This window comes from Platichthys flesus, chromosome 17, assembly GCF_949316205.1.
Source record: "Platichthys flesus chromosome 17, fPlaFle2.1, whole genome shotgun sequence".
Lineage (NCBI taxonomy): Eukaryota > Metazoa > Chordata > Actinopteri > Pleuronectiformes > Pleuronectidae > Platichthys > Platichthys flesus.
Window position 1 is genome coordinate 17550895 of NC_084961.1, and position 15347 is coordinate 17566241.

Sequence of the window (15347 nt, forward strand, 5' to 3'; positions counted from 1 at the left end):
ACAGAGGGTGTGTTTACACCCCATGTTCTGCTTTCTCCTGATCCACTGAGCAAGAGGATAATTATACACAGATGGTCTATGACTGTGTCAAGCCATCTCACTCTGAATTTCGCCTATGCAGATCAGTTGGCAGGCACAACATAAAAGCTGAGGCAGAAAGTAGTGCATGTCACTTGTCACAGAGATTCTGAAACGTCATCTTACGATTTCATATTCATGTAACACAGGGATTAAATCAATCAGAAGAACATGTCAAAGACTCAAGTCAAGAAAGTTTCAGCACCAACATTTAGAGGCCTATACACCTAGGATTTACCAAGCCATGTTGGATCCTGTTATGGCAAATGTTGAACCAGCATAAGTTTTGAGCCACTTTACCCAGTTGGCCGTTTGTAGACATGAGGGGAGATGTCATCCCCTTTAAACCAAAATTACCAAAAACACATCCCCATCGATAACCTGTCAATTTTTGCCATCCCCTCTCAACCCCATTATCTGTAAGAGAGAGGGCTGCGTTCGCAGATACAGAATTATTTTGAGAAGGTGAGCTTCCTATAGCTAATGTCAGCAACTATCAACGATCCATAAAGATTTGATCATCTTCAGTAAGCAGGATTCAGCAGACAACAGCCCCCCTGGTAAAACCGCATACTGACTTAAGCCACGTGAAATTTCAGGTTCCATGGAGTTGAAATCATTGTGTCACTGATGCAATGATGTGAGAGGACATCGTTTGAGCGGTATGCTGGCCTCATTTACAGAACATTGTGTAGGGTCAAACACGTTTAAATCAATCAAGTCTCCTGCATAGTTACTAAAATGAGCACTAATGGCAGATAATTGCATGTGAAGAACAAATGACTTATCTCTGTTGACACGCCAGTGAAAAGGGTCAGAGCAATCTTGGTGTCGGAGCACAGCACTTAGACTCCTATTAGCAAAATTACGTTAACTAAATTCATGTTTGTTCCCCACTTTGTCCCTGGCATGTTGTGGTGCTCCCACATTTTGCTTATTAATCTGAGTCACTGTGTGAAGATCAGCTTTAACAAGTATAAGGGTTGTAAGTCAATTCAAAATTTTAACAAGAAAAAAGAAACTACATAGATATAAAATTCCAAAAGCCATGCAGTCTCAAATTTATTTAAATTAAGAAGAAGGAAAGATGTATTAAGTACATAACAACATTCCAAATGTGATGAGATAAAACTATGTAAAAAGATCTCTGTGTGTTTAAAACTTAGCATGGATCGTATTTTAGAAATATTTCTCAGATGATAAAAACTGGATTGCACAACGTGAGTAGTGTGCTGCTCAAAACGTAGCTTTTCTTTAAACCAGTCTCCAAAATTCTTTGCCACCTATACTTCATGTTGTCAAATAGGGAACCAGCAGATGGCAGTATTTGTTTTGCCAGGTGCTGGGACACAATGAAAAGAATCTCTGTTTTGCTTGAGTTCGGCTGATCAAAATTCAGAGACATCCAGTTTTTTATATCATAGATGAAGTTAGTGAGTGTACTCAGCATATCCGGGTTTGTGTCGTACAGACAAGCACAACTGCGTTGTGCATAAAAAAATGAAATGAGACACCAAGTGGAAGCATGTAAAATAAAAAATAAAATAGGTCCTAATATTGATCCCTGCGGTACACAATACTTTACAGTTGAAAATGAGAAGACAGTTATTAACAGACATACAGAACGGGCTACGCTGGTACGAAGCAAACCACTCCAGTGTCGTCATTAGCAGCCATTAGGAAGTTGTCCTCAGTGCTGTGGTACTTACGTAAGCCAGAATGGAACTTTTCTAATATTTTGTGTATTATTTTTTGTAGTTGGGATCCAGCCCAGATTATTTTTAAAGGGGGTTCGCACACGCAGTTTTAAAATAATCAGGGACGAGGCCGTTAAACAGGGAACTGTTAAAAACTGAAAGCAAGCAGGGCCCAACGGTTTGCAGTACTTGAAGTAAAAACTTGTCTTAATTATATCAATGGGCTTGAAGACACTCTCATGTCTGATATGGTTTTTAAAAGTTCTGAGAGATTGATGGGATAAAATGCCTGAATATTTAAAAGATTATAAAATTTCTGTGTGTTTCACAGAAAACAATTTCTGTGTGTTTCTGTGTGTTTTAATTAAAAGTTAAAACTACAGGAATATTTAAAGTATATAATACAGCACTGGGGCATGATGCCTTTTCACGCCGTTGAATGACGCTAGCGCGCACAGCACAGAGAGTCAGTGACCGGTGCTAGTCAGACAAAAGACATAATTCTTCTTTAGAGAATAGTCTGGTTTCTCCTGCTCTTTTAAATAAATAAAATGCACTTACCTACTCACTTAATTTGTCTTTGTGTTACGGTTTATTGTTAACTGACTCACAATAACAGTGCCCATGTTTATCATAATGAAGGAACATGTCACCTTGTGCAACACTGTGTTTTGAATAGCTTCTTGAACAACAATGGATTTGTGGCACAAAGGAATAAGCTGCAGTGTGCCAAGCACAATATTTTGTATGATAAATGTATTCTTGTCTGGAATTCATTTCACAAAATATATTATTTAAGAAGGAACAGAAGATAAGAGTTCTTGTTTGAAAATGGTGAAAAGGAAAATGAAAGCGGCGAGGTATTACAAGATTTGAGATACATTTTGGAAACTCTATTGTTCTTGATGAGCAAATACAGTTTGCAAGTGACAGCACTGTCGCCCCTCGTGTTTTTTTTTTCACGCTGCATTTCAAAGCCTGAGGGTAAAGAGATGAAGGAATCGGGGATGATTGACGTGTTCCTTAGGACTCAGGGAGCTGCGGTGGTCTCTGGGGCAACATTGTAGAGCTTGGTGGGATTTGGAAGGTCCGTGGATCAGCAGAATATTTTTTTGGCACCACAACACAACACAGCCAATGAGATCAGTTTCCCTGGGGCCGACTGGATTTAGATGCTTTGTTGATCTCATTGCCTCTCTGAGATAGCTGAGAAAAACGAATTAAATTCAAAATGTTAACACACATTATTCCTACGTTTATCTATACCTCTGTAGCTGTGCCCGACAGCCACTCTGACATTATGTTCTAATTAACCAATATTTAATAACTGAATAGAAACCATGTGACATATGGTCTCCCCCTTTTTGCCAACAACACGTTGTGCTTTTGTTCAAAATCAATTAATTATGGTAAATTAAGCATACAGCAGTTGTTGGGCCATGACTGATACCCGCAGTTTTCTTCTTAATTACACATCAGTCCAGTCTGGGCACATTGAAGCATCCTGCAGCACATTAACAACTGTGAATTGTTCACGTCCTGACATGAATAACAGATGAAGGCAGACGGCCGGGCAGGAGCCCCAACAGCCACTGCAGCCAACGTGATTAACTGTCATCTAACTGGCAGGTCCCTGCTTTGTTGCACCAACATTGTGGGTGTAAGAGGTGATCTCCTGATGGACGTGCACTCCCTGTTGATGAATCATGGAGAACCACCCCAGGCTGGCACTCACTGGGGCTGGCCTCACTTTTATTACCAACTGAAGACGACGGAAATAAGGGTCGGATGCTTAGAGTCAGGGGTGTGGGATAGAAAAGGGGACATTTCGGTAACATTTCACGCTGACATTTGATGCTGTTTCATCTTGGTTTTTTGTTTCATTATACATGAGGCTTTAATGTGAAGTGGACCAGTGTTTATTGTAATGCTTTTTGCTATTATTTGTACTGTTAGGTCGAGGTCCCACTGTTGCACAGTCACATGGTGTGACCTCAGGAAGATCTGTCTGATGTTGTACCTGCCTGTGTGTGGGATGGATGCAGGTTGGGCACTGGATTAAAACTTTGCTTGATTCAAAGCAACATGAGTGAACACGAGAGTCATGTTAACGTTTTGTGACACTTTAACAGTTATGTTGATTTAGCACTTAATGTTTTTTATGTTAACTCTATGAAAAGCTTTGCAATAATTGTTTTTTTTTTATTGGTATTGGCAGTAACTAGTAGATTACAGTCTCTTCATGTCTCCACACAGATCTGATATTTAAATCATTTTATAGATTCTGCTACGGAAATCACGTGTTTTTGTCAGTGTTGTGCATTAACATGTTCAAATGTACGCGTTCATGACATTTTTTTATTTCCGGGATGTAGCCCATTGATTCTCAAACTGTAAGGCGCGCCCCACCAATGAGGCGCGCGAGCGGGAGGGGGAAATGCAAGGCGGAACTAATATTATAGCCGAACTGATGTGCTGACGTCTGCACCTCTCGGCGGAGCAGGTAATCAAATCGCTCCTTCGCCGTAGCCAGGGGACGGCAACCCGCGGCTCTGCAGCCGCATGGAGCTCTTCAGCCCCTCTGCAGTGGCTCTGAATAAATAAGCAGGCGAAATTAGCAATAATAAAAAAAGAAAAAAATAATACATAAAAAACAAGTACAGTTTAAGGCAAGGGGTAGTGATGGATAAAGTTTTCTTTCATTCTCACTTTCCACCTTTAAACTATGAAATGAACTGAACTATGAACTAGTTTAGAATTTAAATGGTGAACTATGAATGTGAACTATTCATGTTTACTTGTATGAACTGAATTTGAACTAGTTCATGAGAGGTGTGAACTTGCACAACACTTGTTTTTGTTTTCAGCACATCGACACCAACATTGGGTCTTATCACCACAAACTGTCTTGACATCTTCGTCTGTGTTTCCCTCCTGTATGGCACTGGTTTTCATGCAGAGATATTGGTTTTCTTTTCTTTTTTTCATCTACTGTGTGTTAAAAAAGTAATCACCTCACGCACGCAGTCAATCCTGCATTGGATCTCCTGCTGTGTTCAAACATTGGCTCCTCTAGAGTCACTGCAGACTTTATATTCGATAGCAAGTTGGAGAAAGTCAGCAGAAATTTGTATTTACAATCTCACAACCTTTACTGTTTCCAGTCAGTTTTGTTTTTTTTCTCCTGCGGATGGAAACCAACCAACTGTCACATTGAATTCACCTTTTCCACGCTGGATACTTTGATGTTTATTCAGTTTGCCATTATGTTTCGTTGAGGATAACGTTGGTGAATTTGTTATAACATGGTCATAACCTGGCCTATCATGTCACAGTGAATATCCACACAAGGAGCTTATTATAAGGACCTCTGTCTGAGCTGTGATTGTGACAGGTTGAGGTTGTGAAATGTAGCCTGGATGCCAGACGAACTTAGCCCCGCCCACAACATTTGAGGTCGGGAAGTTCGGTCTGGAGTCACTCCGTTTGGGAAAAAGATATGCCTGAACAGAAAACTGTTCGGACCAATGAGATTGTCATAGCGCTGCGCCAATCCCTATTGCGCCAGCGCTTGGCTCTTCACACCGGACGCTGAAGCGACGCTGAACCGCCGGGCAGTGCTAACAATATCACCCGTTGATCCAGTAGTATTCAAGCATATACTTACTTGTTGCTCCAACATTAAGCAACAGCCTCCCAACATTTGTCTTTTTGGTGTTGTCTTTATACAAAATGTTCAGAGGATAATACAACTCACTGTACTTCTCCACTTCAATTATTAATTTAATATCATCTATGTTGAAGAACTTCTCCGCGGTTTGCTCCGTTAAATGGCGGCTGTCTTCCCCCCCAGCTTCCACACACAGTCAGCACGGACACCCGATAATAACTACTACAAAGTGTTTGCTTAACACCTGACGGTGTTTGAGAAACAGTGTCATGACAGCCGTGGGATTAAAGTCAGCGGGTTTTTGCGCTGTTCCCACCGCAAATAGCATGGTGGCTAGCCCCGTTATGAAAATTCCTTATAACCGTATGTGACCGTACACACATGCTGTAAGTGCTCTAACCAGCCACCGTCAGCAAGACAATGCTGCTGGCTTAACACACTTGTCACATTAATCGTAGAATCATAGTTGTGATTCAGGTTTATTGTGATTTAGGGAATGAAACAGGAAGTTTGAGGTCCGGAAATGATGTTGTCCCGAAATGCTGGTGTTAGCGGACCAATCACAGCGAAGGGCTAACCTTGGGCTCCCCACCATGTCGACCTGTAGTTAGAAGAATAAGAGCTGCACGAAAAGCTCTCCGAGGAGCCCCGGAGAGGCCCGGAGAGGGCGTTCCACGGCAAAGAAGGCGGTCCTATCTGTCCGTGTCTGTCAAAACGGAGAAGCACACATTGGCCTTTAGTAAATAACTCACAGTGCGTCGCTTAACATACGTCACATACTACGTTGCTCTGATTGGTTGTAGGTCTATCCAATTGAGACAAGGTTTTTTTTTTTTCTGGTTCGGTTGAAACACGCCCCATAATCACAGCCCAATGGAGCGGTATCAGACTAGAATTCTGCCTAGAATTGTGAGTATGACAACGTCAGGCTATGTGAAATGACCATGGACCATGGAAATTGCTGTTGCTATGCAGAAGCAGAGTGTACCCATGTCAGCAGGGATGGCTTCAACTCCACTTAACTCTCAGGCAATGGATGGTAGAGATAATAACTGGATAGATGGGTGCTTGGACTGCTACACCAATTAAAAAATGAGGTTGTGCAAGTGTAGTGCGTTGACATTGCTAATGTTGTAGCTGTAATAGTACCCTTAAGTCATATAGCAAGATTTAACTTCCTGTTAACAGCATCATCAATATTTACATACAAACATGGTCATCTCCCAGTGGGCTACAGAAAGTTATATTTCTGTATTTAATTTTAGCATTGACGGACAGCGAGTCAGGAATGCAAATCAGAACGTATTCGTTATTACACTTGAATAAACAAAACATGATGCCATAGTAACTCAAGTTCTCAACAAAAGTTTAACGTGATTGGATTTTAGCTGAAGATTGTGTCTTCAGTTTTCTCAACCCTTTTATTTGAAGCTTCTGTCGACCATTAGCACCATTAACCAAATCAGCTTGTGTGTGGCTTTTCCTCATCCTAATGTTTTAATGCAGATTTTTTTTTTCTTTACTGATGATGCAAGCAGGAGGGTTTCATGATGTGAGTCACATAACATGGACTCATATTAATAGTACTCATCTATATTTTTATTTAATTTCCCTTATTAAAAATTGTTTCCCAAAGATAACATTTTATTTGGGACATACATAATGGATGAAACGAAAGGGACATTTGATCATACGATGGCGATTTAGCCAGTGCTTTAAACACAGTGTTGTATTTGGGATTTCTCCTCAGACATTATTGAAAGGGGGCCACGGTTGTTTCCCTCAAGTGACCATGAGGTGATTGGAGGGTGATGGTGCGTGTCTTTCATTCACATAAGCACCAAGGAAGACAGAACACTACTGCGCAAATGATGCTTTAAGAAAGCAATAACAGCTCATCAGGCAGCATCTTCAGAGCAGAAACATGCCGGCAGGTACATTTACCTCCGTGATACAGATTTGATTTTTTAAAATCATAGCAGGAATGATTTCACTGAGCAAAGGTTAAATATTGCTAACATTTTCTTTTTTAATATGAAAATTACATCACTGGCCAAGTTACTGTTTGGGATCAAATGCCCACTAATAGCAGTGCACTTTGCTTGCCCACCATTTCTTGCACAGCCCCCCCCAACCCTTTTTTTTTTCTTCATCTTCTGATATTAGTGATCAACTCAATCAAATCAAATACACTTTATTAGTCCCATGGGACAAGAAAGTGCAACAGCAGCTGCAGAAAAGTACATTGTACAACAAAAAAACAGTTCACAAGGACAAATAAAACTTGCAATAAAACCTAAACCCAGAGTGTAAAATGTGTTAGACAAAGTGCAGAGGTTATTGAGAAACATGGCTGAAGCAAGATCATTCCTTATTGAGTAGTGTGAAAGACGTTGGGATGAACCAGAGCTCGAGGCGGTTGGTCTGACACTTTTAACCTGCTCACTTTATGAGTTTGTCAGTGCTGTACAAAACAACTCACATAATAAGCAATGCTCTGCTTAAGGCTCTTTGGGAGAACTCTCCCTTACTCAATAATCGAAGATCAAATGCCTGCTTGATGTATGATTGATTTTGGGCTCTGTCGAGTGTTGGAATGTTAACTCGGACTGAAATATCAATTGCGTGATATAAGTGGTGGACACTTTGTATTGATCACAATGCTGCTGGTATTCTGGTGAGGATGGACTGCAGCTGGAGTCCCTGTGTTGAGATGCAAATATCTGTACACCACACACATCCTATTAGTTAATCACTATCATCAGGTCGAAGTCATCACCAAGGTTGTTTCAACTGATGCATCAGATCAAATGCTGAAACATCGGGAGAAGGGGTTTACCTTCAGTCCTTAAGCTGCTCTAAGACTTTCTCCTGAAATTATCCGGAGGGGTTGTATGTAAGAACGAATGACAGAGTCAGTTTACATTATTACCAGGGGGGATGGTCTCTCCTGAAGGCATTCTAGTTAAGACTGTCCAAATGAGACAATGTGAGAACACAGTAGGATATAGCCCAGAGGATAAACCTCAAGTAAGTGTGCTTTTTGGAGATATTTCTGACATGTGACTGACACAAAACTACATAAACAGAAGGGAATTAATAAAGATATCTCAGGGCAAAAAAAAGAAGCCATACACGTAGAAGACAGACAACAATGTCAACTTGAAGACTATGAGATTCGAGAACTATCAGTGATGCGGTCCGACACCGATATTGATGTGCTGCAAACAAAAACACGTGCTCTCCACAACAGAATGAATACCTTATGTCCTTCAAACTACGGACATATTCTAACTCCTGTTGTATGCACATTTACCAAAGGTAACATTACATTACATTACATGTAATTTGGCTGACGCTTTTGTCCAAAGCGACTTACAAAAAAACGCTTATGATGTTGTCAAAAGGAGCTAAAAGGACAATTATTAAAACCATGAGCTTCTATATTATCATTCATTTACTATTTATAAAGCAGTCCCTTCTTATGGTTTATGACAACACAAGTTATAGTTGATCTATGAATAATAACAAAATAACACTGTAAACCATTTATTATATACAAATATATTTGTATGTCTATATGTTGTGCTAATGGATGTTAAATAGGAGTTTTGCCAAAAAGGCTTTAACACATGGCAGAGGTGGAAGATGACGCCGTCCGGGCTGAAAATGTCTTTTCCTTATACATACTTGATGTTTTGCTTCAGCTTCTACTGTAGAAGACTACTTCTACTGGTACTTCCACAGGGCACCACAGACAACTCAGCACACAAAATTAAAAGTTGTGTCGGCGTGTACAACCGTAAAATTATTTTATACAAATACCATCTAAGGAGTAAAACAGCTTTGAAATATCATGGCATATGATAGATAAATATGCAAATTATCCTACTGGTACCCCACAAAAAAATCTCACATCCTTTGTCTGTAAAACCAACGCAAGTGACAGAGACAAATACAGATAAATGGGAATGAAGAGAGCTCAAATAGAAAGACAGAAATCCTCTACCTGATTGAAAAACACAAGCTTTCAGTGCACCTGGACAGTCATACTTGACTGAGGGGAAAAAGCAACGTACAACTAATAATAAATCATATTTTTTTTCCATCCAGCAGCCTTTCTTTATGCTCCAGCAGGTAGTCTGAGTATATTTTTTTCTACATGCTATTGAACGAACACAAATTTTGCTGATCTGTGGGGCTTCTTTGGAAATCTCACGATGGCTGTCTAGGGCCCAGGGTTTTTCTTGGGTTGTTTTGTCTCAATATTGCTTTCCCTATTTCCCTTATTAGTCCAATTGTTTGTAAATAAATAATTAGTTTTGACATTATAATTACATATTTACTGTGTAAATAGAGTCCTTAAAATTATTACGGGTAATATATGCATCAACTTATAAGAAAGACATCCATCCATCCATCACTTTCTGTTAATTTCTTCTGCAAGGTTCGATGGAACAAAGCCCCACACAATCACCGCTAGATTTTCATCTGCAGCTGATAGGAACATTTGTGTTTCTGTGATGCTGCTGCTGCTCTCTGTTGTGTTTGCAATGACAGTACCAGCAGACCCATTTTATTTACCCTGAGTAATTATATTGCTTATGCTAGCTACATAATCTAAAGAGTAGCAGTCAATAAATGTTGTAGTCCTCAACTATAAAATAAAATAAAAGTGTCTTCCAAATGTTATATAATGCTGATGCCAACAATGGGGAAGATAAATAAATGGATGATGAGAAAATTGCTTCTGTTCTGAACTGGTTTCAAGCCAAGACCCCACGGGAAAACGATCCAAATCTTGTCTTCCATCTTGACAATTTTCTCAGGTTCTTTTGTGCGGGAGCTGTACTTTCCCTCTCAAAATGGGCTTCTTTCTGTGCTGTGTGCATCTCAACTGTCAGCTCCAGGCTAATAGTGAGGGTTCACATACCAAACTGCAGCTGTGCACTAGATTGCTTTTTTGGCAAAACCGAGGATACCAATTAAACACAGCTTTGAGTGTTGCGCACACCTCGATGCCCACACCTCTCAGCTGGATGCTGGCTCACCGGTTTTTCAATATGCCGATTAAGTTCGATCACTGCGACTGTGCCTGTGTAAGTAGACAACAGACATATACACCTTGATCTTCCACACTTGTTTTACCTGACATCAAATATTGAAGAACTGCTGATAAATATTCTCCCACTGCACTGCATACATAAATCTATAAAGCGACTGCCGCGGTAGATACAGTAGGCTTCCTTTGCCACCAGCTCCAGGGCTGCTGTACCTGCAGGACCCTGACCTCAATGTGACTTCAGTTAATGATAGAAAAATCACCACATCACTACTAAATACCTGCCTTCTAGCTGGGATTTGCAAAGATCACAGTGTTTAATGTGCCCCCTACAAACATGTATATCATTAAATCATCCAGGAATTCTGAAAGAGGAAAAACGTTAGAGTTGAATTATGTTAATAATCCATTAACCTTTTACCGCACACTGGTCAGCCTGCATGATGCTAGCACTGTGAAGAACTTTCTAAGCCTGTTAATGCTCTAAAAGGTTGAAGAATATGAACATGCAGTGAATGTATTGTTACCTTAGCTTCTTGTCTTTTTGCTCATTGTGCTCATTCTAGTTTTAAAAACATTTCTAACTTACACAACAGAGCATGAATGAATCCTAATTATGAAGTGTCCCTACCTTGAAGTAGCCAACCAGTCCAACAATGATGTTTTGTATCTTTGTAATTATTCTCTGACTGTAATACATTATTAAAATATTATGATTATGTTTGTCCAAATTCACCATAGCATCTATAAAAAAAACACAATTATTTACCCATTCAAGCGATGCTATGAGACTGTGCAGTTGCTATTTGGGCTAAATGATAACTTCAGCATTCTAACAACTTCATGATGAAGAATCCAATCCCTGCCGTGGAAATAATGGCAATGTAATAGGACTATTGAACCTTACTGTGCTGTCATCATCGTTTTTAATACAGATATTAAGATTTAATACATTTTTAAGGCATATATTCCAATTTAGCTTGATTCTAATCCGAATGGAAAATGAAATAGGTTGAAGACAATATGTTAATTCAATCCTCGGTTCTTCATCAATTCCAGGGGGCAGATGTCCATAGATGATCTGCAGTAAAGTGAAAGTGAAAAATTGTGCTAGGAAACTGTCAATACATGGGGATGAGGCATCTTTTGATTAACAACCTTTTCCTCTGGATGATGATGATTGGCTCCTCTGTAACTTTCTGAAAGGGGGGAAGCCTAGTTTTTTACTGAATAATTGTATGGCAGTGATAAAGTAATATCTTAAAATTCTTTGCCACCTGTTGACAGTTCACCTATTAAATAAACATGCGACTCACAAGGCCTTGGAGTATTCTATACAAGGCTCCTATAATTGTAAAAACACAGGCTTGGCTGTAAATGCAGTACTGCCACATACCTGGTCACGCAGTCCTAAGTGCAGTCTCAGATACAGCTCTAGAGAATGAGGTCATGCTTTACCCTTGAAATTCAATCAGCAAACAGAAGAGCACTCAAGAGGAGTTCAACAGTCCAGTGATGTAAACACTACATATTCATGTTTACCAACCTGATTTACTTCAAAATGTTACACCAGCCTTGCACAGCCTAGCAAATGTACTCATTACTAATTATCCTGATGAGTAAATTAGTATTCTTCCCCACTCTAAATAAGTTAATCTTGTATTCTGTATCTGTCTCCGTCAGTGTCGCTATGGAAACAAATTTAGATCATTATGGAACAATTTGCTTTTGCAAGCACAACACATACCAGTCATTTGATTGAATACAGCAAAAATAATTCCTATCTCTAAAAATGTATTTGCAGTGCTGCAGAGATGAACACTCCAGTTCTCCATGAGCTTGAGAAAGAGTGCAGGAAATAGATATAAAATTAGACATTTGCTTTATTTTTTGAGAACTAATTATAGTAATTAGATGGCTAATGTATGAAAAGTCATGTCAGAAAGTGAAACTGATTTTCACTGCAAAGTGTCAGAACAAAAATCTTTATTAACTAAAAATGTTATACAAATTAATTTAATACATATTTGGTTATCTGTGCTAAAAATGTGTGGATTATGGATTATGCCCTTAAACTGCTTAAAAAGTTGTTGAAACTGATATGGTGTCGATTAGAACAACATCATAGTCTAGGTATTTGTGTTGTTACCAGTATTAGCCGATTTGTATTAGAAATCAGCCTGAGGTGAGTGACTGAGGAGAAAATAAGTACAAGATCCTTATAAGATTAACTGGTGATGTCCTGGATACAATATATGGCCATGGTGGTTGCTGTATAGGGATAAGGACGACTGAAGATCATTTGGTTTGCTTGGTGCATTGCTGCCAGTAATGACAACATACTCACCAGCTTAAAATGTTAGCTGTTGGATAGTACATTGAGGGAAAAGTGATACAGTGGCCGAGACAGCTCAACGTACTGCAAATTAAGAAAACACATTTTATGTGCTGTGACTATTTGCAGCATGTTTATGTATTTGCATGTGTTATGAGTTTTTTACGGCGAGTCTCATCAAGTAGAGGAAGTTTTCAAAATGTATACATGTTTTTTTCTATTTGCATGTGTTTTTCTTAATTTGCAGTGCGTGAGGCTCTCTCGGCCTCCATATGTATGGGTTTTTATCCTATTTTGTTAAAGCTTTTATGCTTTCACTCCAAACCCTGAGCTCACACTGAAATAAGCCCCTGCTTGTGCTTAGACTTGCTTTGTGCTCAATCTGTGCACGTGCACCCATATACTGTAGCTTAGAAAGATTTATTGCATTTATGTGTATAAGAAGTCCTTAAAAATCCCTTAACTAATAGTATGTGAGGCGAAGTGTTGTTAAATTAAATTGTCGCACCCTCAATGTGGCTACTTTTGCTGTTGGTATTTTTCTCACAAACAACAGGGGGGAAAGCAGCAAGGAGGCATCTATTTTTGATTTAAAGTTGCTAGCAACAGCTTTCCCATTACATGGTAAGTTCCTTGATTTTGCTGCTCCATGTTTATTTGCTCCATGAAGGTTGTGCTGTTTTTGCCCCTCAAGCACACAGATTGGAAGCTGGTTTAAGAATAACTCTGTGTTGAGTTGTAGAATAAAAGGAATGGCAAGAAATCACCTTGGTAGTCACAGAAACCACTGACTCAATTTTACCACTCAAAGGGAGAAAGAGGCAGATAGAGAAAAAGAGAGAGAGACAGAGTACTACCCATCACTCAAAGTTCTTTATTCACTTTTAAAATAGCTACAGCCTTTCTGAGGTTTCTGCTATGCCTCTACTGTATTTCCTTGTATTAATGTATTTCAGGTACTATACAGAATAAAGCAGAATAAGGCGACCAACAGCAATGATGCCAGTACACAAACCTACGTTTTGTAGCCATTTTCCATAGCAACGCTAATGAGGTTCTAATTCAAGGGTCTCCTGCACAAGAACCTTATGGGCTGCAGATTCCAAGTCCTACATTCCTGTCTGACATTACTGATGCCAGCCAGGATTTCCTCCTCCTGCAGCCTCCGATCATGTTGCTCTATATGAATCTCTTCAAAGGTTTGCTGATTGCAAGCAATATCCACAATTTGATTTGTTATAAACTCAACTTTATTGTAGATGAGTAGACAGGCTTCCTCCATTGGGCTTGAACATTTTTAACTGTATTCTTTGTTGGATGGGCAGCCAGTGAAGGTTTTGATCTGTGAGGTAGTTTGTGAGGGTGGAGTGAGTGATGGATTTGGTGGAGATGTAGAGTTAGGTGTTGTCAGCATAACAGTAGAAAGCGATGGTATGATGTTACCAAGGAAGCACATGATCATAACCAAGACTATGGGTCAAAGCAGTGATATCGTTTTCTTCCATTGTTCTATATTTCAAGAACTCATTCCCATCTGCCTCATGTTGTAAAGCATCTTCAAATTGAAATGAGGTGATCATTAAATCTACTTAAAAAAGAGTCCAGTTACAAGTCTCAAGGGCTTTCACTCAAAATGGTTCCAAAAAACATTCAGTTAGCAGCAGTTCTGCAGACAGGACCACCTCGTTGATGAGCGATCTGAGGAGAATAGCTCGCCTGGTTTGAGCTGACAGAATGGTTAGGGCTAGGTAACTCAGATGAGCACTTTTTACAACTGTACAAAAGAAATGTGAGATTGCAGTGACACAGACTTATCAAGACTGGACAGTTGAAGACCAACTTGGTCTGATGAAGCTGAATTTATTCTGAGGTTACAGATTTAGGTTCACACTTGGGTATCAACAGCTTGAATCCATGGAACTGGGGCTGTTTCAGAGCAAAGGGGTATTAGTACTGCAGTACAACATGAAACCCACCCACTACAAGGCGTAATGACAGGCAAAAAGATTATTTGACATAAATAGTTGACTTTTAATGGAATGCTAATCCATCATCTGATATATATTTCACTGTTATATCAGGCTTTATTCCACTTTTATGCATCTTGGAGACTACACAGAATTACCAATACAAACTTATTGAGTTCTATGAAAATGCAAGAAGATCATAAATATTCATTTAGAGGATTTATCGACCGTCCACATAACCACAGTGATTTCTTCAGGCTTTGAAAAGTGGCATCATGCGCATACAGACAGCTCATCTGAAGTGTTGTTCTCAGTGTGCCAATATTCACTTCGATAAGACTGTAGTGAGAGAGACGGGGCACCCTGCACTACATCATCAGGATGTTTATAAAGAGATAAGGTCAGACAATGAATTTGAATCACACACAGACACACAACAATTTAAGCGTAGTATATGAAAATCAAACCAATTAACTGTAGGCTTGTCAAGCTTTTAATTTTACCTGCAGATTAATTGAATTGAGAATTAAACGGAGGG